The following is a 9015-nucleotide window of genomic DNA, read 5'->3' as shown; positions in this document are numbered from 1 at the left end:
GACATTGGACCTCTGGGTATCGCTTCTCCGATGTGGATGCTTCCGCTGTTGCCTGTGACGTGTTTCTGACGGGTCCGGACTTGCTTGACGTCATTTCCTTGCTGAATGACCTCATTTGTAACAATGACGATTCTGCCGGAGTTTCTGGTGTGGCCGTGGTTGCCGCCCTTGTCACCGTCGGAGAGAACATGGCGGAGTGATTTGCCTATAGGGGGAAGAAAAAGAAGCCAGATGTTTCGTTAACAAAACGGTGTCTGGATTTGGACTCAAGAACGTGGGATGTCCACAGTGTAGAAATGTTTGGTTCTGTAAAAGGCAAACTGACAAAGAGGACCAAATATGTTGCTTCCATATTGTTCTACGATTTTGAAAATGTAGCGATAACGAAAACGGAAAATCTGACTAACTAGGGGGATAAATTAGACGTTTGTCAATATTGGTTTGTTTGGTTTTTATTTCTAACTTGGAGACAAATTAGTCTCCATTGATATTAATTTGTTTGTTTGATTGTTTGTTTCAATTTGAAAATGAAAGCAAAACAGCTATGACCAAAAATCGCCAGATTCATGTGGATCATGTTTTTGAGATGTAGAATATTGTTCGACACTGCGTCAGTCAAGGCGGGCTGCTTTGACCGTTGTTGTTCTTATCATACCCTGCTGGTCAGTGTTGTATCGTTTTGTTTCTGGTTTTGTTTTCATATTTTTATTTTTATTTTCGCTATGCTTTTCTGGAAGAAGTGTGTGTGTGTGTGTGTGTGTGTGTGTGTGTGTGTGTGTGTGTGTGTGACACTGCTATTGATTATTGCATGTGCTTTATTTTTGACAATTTCTGTCAATATTCTTGCATCTGTGTGGGCATTTCTGTCTTGATAAAGTATTTTTCACTCGAGACACACACAAACACACACACGCGCGTTCACTCACATACGTGTGCATGTATACGACGTATACGTATACGTTTACTTACTTACATACATACATACATATACACACACGCGCGCGCGCTCACACACACACACACACACACACACACACACAGAAAAAAAACCACACACACACACAACACACACACACACTGCACGCACACATACATACATGCAAACACACACACACACACACATACATTCATACATACATGTCATGACTGCGCAAGCGAGGACACACAGGAAGAAGAAGAAACCTCTGACGCCCATTGTGATCTGGAAAAAAAAGAAGAAGAAAAAAAATGGGGGTGGGGTGAGGGGGTGGGGGTAGCGAAACATTCTTCTGTTGACTCCTGACTTCTGACGTGAATTATCGTTGTCAGTACAGCACTATGAATACATTATTTGTTGTGGTGGTGGTAGTACATGGTTCTTGTTCAGTTCTCTATCTCCATCAAATTTGTTTTGATTGAATAAAAAGTATTCAATTAATTATGTACATTATATCATATTGTATTTCATATATATATATATATATATATATATATATATATATATATATATATATATACGTGTGTGTGTGTGTGTGTGTGTATGTGCGTGGTTGCGTGTGTGAGTCAGTGTGTGTCTGTGTGGGTGTATTTGCGTGTGCGTGCGTGCGCGCGTGTGTGTGTGTCAGTGTTTGTCAGTGTGTGTGTGTGTGTGTGTGTGTGCGTGCGTGCGTGTGTAGTAGTGTACTGATGTCAGTGCCTGCGCGCGAGCGCACTCACGGCATGCGTGTGAATAACTTGGAAACAGACAAACAACCAAAAAAGCAAGCAAAACTAAACTAAACTAAACTAAACTAAATTAAACCAACATTACCGGCAACTTACTTCTCAGTACAGCCGACCAAACAAGGCAGACAACACACAGCAACGAGACTACAGCCAAGCCTAAGCAGAGTACTCTCCCTTCTCGCAACTTGTCCGCTTCCGGTCAGAACGCAGACATGAAGCCAAGCAATCAGTGATCGTATTTTAAAACTCCGGTTTGACTCTTGCCCCTTCTCAGACTACAAGCCAGAAACAATCCCGAGAGTTTGTTGTTGTTGTTTTTATAGGATACAAGCTGGTGATGTCCTTTGTATTAGTCAATTTGCCGCGGCGCGTGTTTGGGAAAAGTATTTCCTGTTGAAGAATGTTACTGATTTTTTTTTTTTTTTTTTTCCGTTCAGTGAAATCTACTTTCTCACCAACGCCGGCGCCCCCCCCCCCCCCCCTCCCCCCTTCCCTACCTAGCGTCCATTCCACACACACACACACACACACACACACACACACACTGTGACTTGCATACTCTTGCTTCAGGGGTTTTTTTTGTTTTTTCTTCTTCTTCTTCTTCTTCTTTTTTTTTTCGCTGACTTTCTTTCAAAATGTTATGAGTAAGCTTGCATTTTATCACTATGAAAATATGTACTAACTGGAAGCACTGCTGTCACAAGTGCAATGGCCCTTTTTTGCTCCAAGTGCAGCAGTCCTTACGAGTACAACGGTCTTTACGAGTACAACAGTTCTTACTACCTCCAGTACAACAGTCCTTACTTCCCCAAGTACAACAGTCCTTACTACTGTGGCCCCCAGTACAGCAGTCCTGACTACCCCTAGTACAACAGTCCTTAAAGCTCCAAGTACAACAGTCCTTGCTACCCCAAGTACAACAGTCCTTACTACCCCTAGTACAACAGTCCTCACTGACTACCCCTAGTACAACAGTCCTCACTGACTACCCCTAGTACAACAGTCCTCACTGACTACCCCTAGTACAACAGTCCTCACTACCCCTAGTACAGCAGTCCTTACTACCCCTAGTACAACAGTCCTCACTGACTACCCCTAGTACAACAGTCCTCACTGACTACCCCTAGTACAACAGTCCTCACTACCCCTAGTACAACAGTCCTCACTACCCCTAGTACAACAGTCCTCACTACCCCTAGTACAACAGTCCTCACTGACTACCCCTAGTACAACAGTCCTCACTACCCCTAGTACAACAGTCCTCACTACCCCTAGTACAACAGTCCTCACTACCCCTAGTACAACAGTCCTCACTACCCCTAGTACAACAGTCCTCACTGACTACCCCTAGTACAACAGTCCTCACTACCCCAAGTACAACAGTCCTCACTAGCCTCAGTACAACAGTCCTCACTACCCCAAGTACAACAGTCCTCACTACCCCAAGTACAACAGTCCTCACTACCCCAAGTACATCAGTCCTCACTACCCCAAGTACATCAGTCCTCACTACCCCAAGTACAACAGTCCTCACTACCCCAAGTACAACAGTCCTCACTACCCCAAGTACATCAGTCCTCACTACCCCTAGTACAACAGTCCTCACTACCCCTAGTACAACAGTCCTCACTACCCCAAGTACAACAGTCCTCACTACCCCAAGTACATCAGTCCTCACTACCCCAAGTACAACAGTCCTCACTACCCCAAGTACAACAGTCCTCACTACCCCAAGTACAACAGTCCTCACTACCCCAAGTACATCAGTCCTCACTACCCCAAGTACAACAGTCCTTACTACCCCCAGTACAACAGTCCTTAATTCCCCAAGTACAACAGTCCTTACTACCCCCAGTACAACAGTCCTTAATTCCCCAAGTACAACAGTCCTTACTACCCCCAGTACAACAGTCCTTACTACCCCCAGTACAACAGTCCTTAATTCCCCAAGTACAACAGTCCTTACTACCCCCAGTACAACAGTCCTTAATTCCCCAAGTACAACAGTCCTTACTTCCCCAAGTACAACAGTCCTTACTACCCCCAGTACAACAGTCCTTAATTCCCCAAGTACAACAGTCCTCGCTACTCCAAATACAACCGTCCTTAATTCCCCAAGTACAACAGTCCTTACTACTCCCAGTACAACAGTCCTTACTACCCCAAGTACAACCGTCCTAGATCCTTACTACCCCAAGTACAAAAGTCCTTTCTACTCTAGGCACAATGTCAACTGCTATAAGTACAGAAATCCTTGCCACTGACCCCAAGTACAGTGGTTACTGCTATAGTACAAAAGCCCTTACTACTCCAAGTACGATGGTTACTGCTATACTGGCTGAGTACAACAGTCCTTACTACTCCAAGTACGATGGTTACTGCTATACTGAGTACAACAGTCCTTACTACTCCAAGTACGATGGTTAGTGCTATACTGAGTACAACAGTCCTTACTACTCCAAGTACGATGGTTACTGCTATACTGAGTACAACAGTCCTTACTACTCCAAGCATGGTGGTTACTGCTATAGTACAAAAGCCCTTACTACTCCAAGTACGATGGTTACTGCTATACTGGCTGAGTACAACAGTCCTTACTACTCCAAGTACGATGGTTAGTGCTATACTGAGTACAACAGTCCTTACTACTCCAAGTACGATGGTTAGTGCTATACTGAGTACAACAGTCCTTACTACTCCAAGTACGATGGTTACTGCTATACTGAGTACAACAGTCCTTACTACTCCAAGTACGATGGTTAGTGCTATACTGAGTACAACAGTCCTTACTACTCCAAGTACGATGGTTACTGCTATACTGAGTACAACAGTCCTTACTACTCCAAGTACGATGGTTACTGCCACACTGAGAACAACAGTCCTTACTACTCCAAGTACGATGGTAACTGCCATACTGAGTACAACAGTCCTTAGTCCTCCGAGCACGAATGAAGGTTTCTGCTGTTTAAGTACAACAGCCTTTACAACTAGCACTGTTAAGTTCAGTAGACACAAAGTCCAGAGTATTTGTATTTGTATTCCTTTTTTATCACAACAGATTTCTCTGTGTGAAATTCGGGCTGCTCTCCCCAGGGAGAGCGCGTCGCTACACTACAGCGCCACCCAGTTTTTTGTACTTTTTCCTGTATGCAGTTTTATTTGTTTTGTTTTTTTCTGTCGAAGTGGATTTTTCTACAGAATTTTGCCAGGAACAACCCTTTTGTTGCCGTGGGTTCTTTTACGTGCGCTGAGTGCATGCTGCACACGGGACCTCGGTTTATCGTCTCATCCGAATGACTATGTGCAACGTTGCATATAATGTTCAGCGACATGTTACTACAGGAAGACAGTAGTCGGGCGACAATTTTGACGGGTTACATGCACCCTCCCACCTCCACGCCCCCCCACCCCCACCCCCACCCCCCCACCGCCGATCCCCCCTCCCTCCCACACCCCCAAGCCCCCCCCCCCCCCCTCTGCCCCCCACCACCATCCCCACCCCCTCCAATCCCTCAAGTTCATGACCGCGCGGAGCAGCAGACCGTGCAGGAAAGGGGGGAGAAATGAGAGAGACTCACACCACCACCACCTCCTCTTCTTCTTCTTTTTTTTTTTTTTTTTTTTTTTTTTTTTTTTTTTTTTTTTTTTTGCTGTGCTGTATGAGCAGTCTCACTCAACAGCCGGCAAAGTTTTGCTTGATAATCAGTGTTAAGAATTTGTCCCAAAGTCCCACCGGCTAATTCTGCAGGCTTAGGAACAATGTCATCCGAGGCGCTAATCAAATCTATTAGTGTTACTAAGAATTGTCCGGCCTAAGTCCAGGCTGATAATTAGCTTAGGAACTGACAAAATTGACGCGAATCAAATTCAGCGTTAAGATTTGTCCAGAGTCCACGCCGGCTAACTATAAGGGCTTAGAAACCGGCAAAATTAACGCTAATCAAATTTAGCGTGAAGGTTTGTCTAAAAGTCCACGCTAATCATAAAGGCTTGGGAACAACATTAACGCCAATCAAATCAGCTTAGTGGTTATTAAGAACCGTGCCCGAAGTCCACTGACTACGCCTGTTCTGTAGGCTTAGGAACGATTAACAAATAGTAAAGACAGCAAATAGTAAAGATAACAAATAGTAAAGACAGCAAATAGTAAAGTTAACAAATAGTAAAGACAGCAAATAGTAAAGATAACAAATACTAAAGAGTCACAGTGGTAGCTTTCACCATTCACAAAGTACCGTGCACAACTTCAAGTCAATACGGCTGCTTATGCTACGGATTCAGCTAGCACACAGGTAAATAAAAGGTACATTGGAACAAACCCAGACACTTCCTCAGTCATAAAAGGAAGCCTCGGGCTTCGGTCCTTATACCCCTCATTTGACACTGAGGTCTGACTAAGCGCGTTGGGTTACGCTGCTGGTCAGGCATCTGCTTGGCAGATGTGGTGTAGCGTATATGGTTTTGTCCGAACGCAGTGACGCCTCCTTGAGCTACTGAAAGTGAAACTGACACTGATGTGCACACAGCAGCAAAGTATCAGTATCAGTTTCAGTAGCTCAAGGAGGTTGAGCAGTTTGTTGAGGAACTCCTCTGGCGTCGGACCCTGTTGCCCGGGGAGGTGATCAACTCCTCAGCAATGTATCCTGTGCCTCGAGTCCACTTCCACAGCAGAAAAGACAGAAGAAATGTGCAAACACAAAAACCTGATTAGCTTCTTTTTTTCTTTTCTTTTTTTTTTTTTTTTTTTAAGACAGGCAAAGCCTTTTTAATACTGAATAAGGCACATAGAGTGTACAGAAAAATACAGTACAAACACATGGTTGCTCCAGTGTTACTGTTTGTGTGTGTGTGTGTGTGTGTGTGTGTGTGTGTGTGTTTTGTTGTTGTTTTTTGTTGTTGTTTTCTTCCTTTTTTTTCTTCTTTTTTTTATAAACTGAAATTAACAAACAATGAGGCCATGTTATCACCAATCAAATTTAGCTTTGAGGACTCAGTGTCCAAAAGTCATCACCAATGATGATGATGAACAACCGTCGCTCCCTGCAAGATACAGAATGAAGGGACACAACTGATCGGAATCGCTGAGCAGAAATGGCTGGAAGTTCCCTCCCTTTGAGCTTGTCGCCAAGAATGATGATCGACTCTTGGTAAAACAGTTTCAGTTTCCAATGCTAAAATGTGTTTTATTTATTTATCTGTTTACTTATCTATTTATTCATCTATTTATTGATCTATTTATTCATTTATTTATTCATTTATTTATCTATTTATTCACTTATCTATATTATCATTCTTGTTATTCCTATTAATATTCTTCTTCTTTTTCGATATTTGATTTTTATTAATTCGCCTATATCATTTTGTATATTCTGTTTCATTTTATTTTATCTCAGTTATGTACTTTATCTTAGTTTCATTTACAGTTGATTATCTTTGTATCGATTATGTTTTAACTTAAAATTTTGATTATTAGTTCATTAATTTGATCCTTTATCTGTGCATCTAATCTCACTTCATAGGAACCGACCATTTGGCAGGACTGGTGGTATGTATGAATAAGAAGGTTTCCAAGAAGAATCCTCGGCAAATTTGGTACAAATTTGCATTTGTATTTGTGTTTGTATTCCTTTTTATCACATCAGATTTCTCTGTGTGAAATTCGGGCTGCTCTCCCCAGGGAGAGTGCGTCGCTACACTACAGCGCCACCCTTTTTTTTTTCTTTTTTTTTTGTATTTTTTCCTGTGTGTAGTTTTATTTGTTTTTCCTATCGAAGTGGATTTTTCTACAGAATTTTGCCAGGGACCAACCCTTTTGTTGCCGTGGGTTCTTTTACGTGCGCTAAATGCAGGTAGTGCACACGGGACCTCGGTTTATCGTCTCATCCGTCCGAATGACTAGCGTCCAGACCACCACTCAAGGTCTAGTGGAGGGGGAGAAAATATCGGCGGCTGAACCGTGATTCGAACCAGCGCGCTCAGATTCTCTCGCTTCCTAGGCGGACGCGTTACCTCTAGACCATCACTCCATGACTGGTCATAGTGAAAATAAAACCCGTGAAAAGAAACAAGATGAGAGATCAGTCTAATGTCTTCTTCTTCTTCTGCGTTCACTCGTATGCACACGAGTGGGCTTTTACGTGTATGACCGTTTTTACCCCCGCCCTGTAGGCAGCCATACTCCGTTTTCGGGGGGTGTGCATACGGGGTATTTTCTTGTTTCCATAATCCACCGAACGCTAACATGGATTACAGGATCTTTAACGTGCGTATTTGATATTCTGCTTGCATATACACACGAAGGGGGTTCAGGCACTAGCAGGTCTGCACATACTGTATGTTGACCTGGGAGATCGTAAAAATCTCCACCCTTTACCCACCAGGCGCCGTCACCGTGATTCGAACCCGGGACCCTCAGATTGACAGTCCAACGCTTTAACCACTCGGCTATTGCGCCCGTCAGTCTAATGTCAAAAAACATAGCAGGGGCTATTGCGAAAATGACTGATGTAAAAGCATGATGGACGGAGCTTTGGTTTTTCACAGTCCATTTTTCATTCACTGAAATGGCGTACCATATAGCATATCGTATAGAGATTTGTTTTGGCCACTGATATGAGTACACCAATGCTTTGCAAATTTTGAGATAGAAACTCAAGGTCACGTTAGCGTGTCTTTTTGCCAGAGTATTATCCATCCTACAGTTGGATTCGTTGCTGTTGTTGTTTGTTTGTTTGTACTGTTTTTGGTTTGTTTTTGTGTTGCCTTTTTTTTTTTTTTTTTGGGGGGGGGGGGGGGGGGGGGGGGGTTGTTGTTTTGTTGTTGTCTGGTGTTTGTTTTTTTGTGTTTTTGATTGAGTGCACATCACAAGTGAATTTTTGCCTCTCTTGTTCTATGATCTTATTTCATATTATTCATATTATACGACTGATTCATATACGCATGATTTCAGAGTTACCCGGCCGTTTCACACATAATCATGCTTGTGACAATGTTTCTGTCTTCAGTTCAGTCCATTCAGACGTGGGCCTACCAACGCACATTTCAGCACACTCACACACAGAGACGTATGCGCAGCCACATACACATTGCTTTTTTTTTCTTTTTTCTTTTCTTCTTCTTTCTTTCTTTCTTTTTTGTCAAGGACAGATAATGTGAGCTTTCCACTTTTGAAAATGATTGTCGACTTTGAGGGTATCTTTTTCAGTTTTTCTTTTTGTTTTGTTTATTTTGATGTGTGAAATACTGTGAAAGAAGTACAATGAGATATGAGAGGGGGGAAAAAAAAGAAGAAAAAAAAAGAAAGAAAAAAAA

General features: G+C 42.8%; 1 long non-coding RNA gene across 1 annotated transcript in view; it reads right to left on the bottom strand.

The window, feature by feature from the left end:
• Window positions 1-1195, bottom strand: part of LOC143275649 (uncharacterized) — a 2782-nt gene extending 1587 nt beyond the window's left edge. The window contains exons 1-2 of the long non-coding RNA XR_013053449.1: window positions 1138-1195; window positions 1-205 (exon numbers count right to left, since the gene is read on the bottom strand). The exon at window positions 1-205 is cut by the window's left edge and continues 1587 nt beyond it. This is a non-coding gene — a long non-coding RNA (uncharacterized LOC143275649). The remainder of the gene's footprint in view (window positions 206-1137) is intronic.
• Between the last annotated feature and the right edge of the window lie 7820 nt (window positions 1196-9015).

This window comes from Babylonia areolata, chromosome 30 (genome assembly GCF_041734735.1).
Source record: "Babylonia areolata isolate BAREFJ2019XMU chromosome 30, ASM4173473v1, whole genome shotgun sequence".
NCBI lineage: Eukaryota > Metazoa > Mollusca > Gastropoda > Neogastropoda > Buccinidae > Babylonia > Babylonia areolata.
Note: the sequence above shows the minus strand (reverse complement) of the source record. Positions and strands in the feature narration are given on the sequence as shown.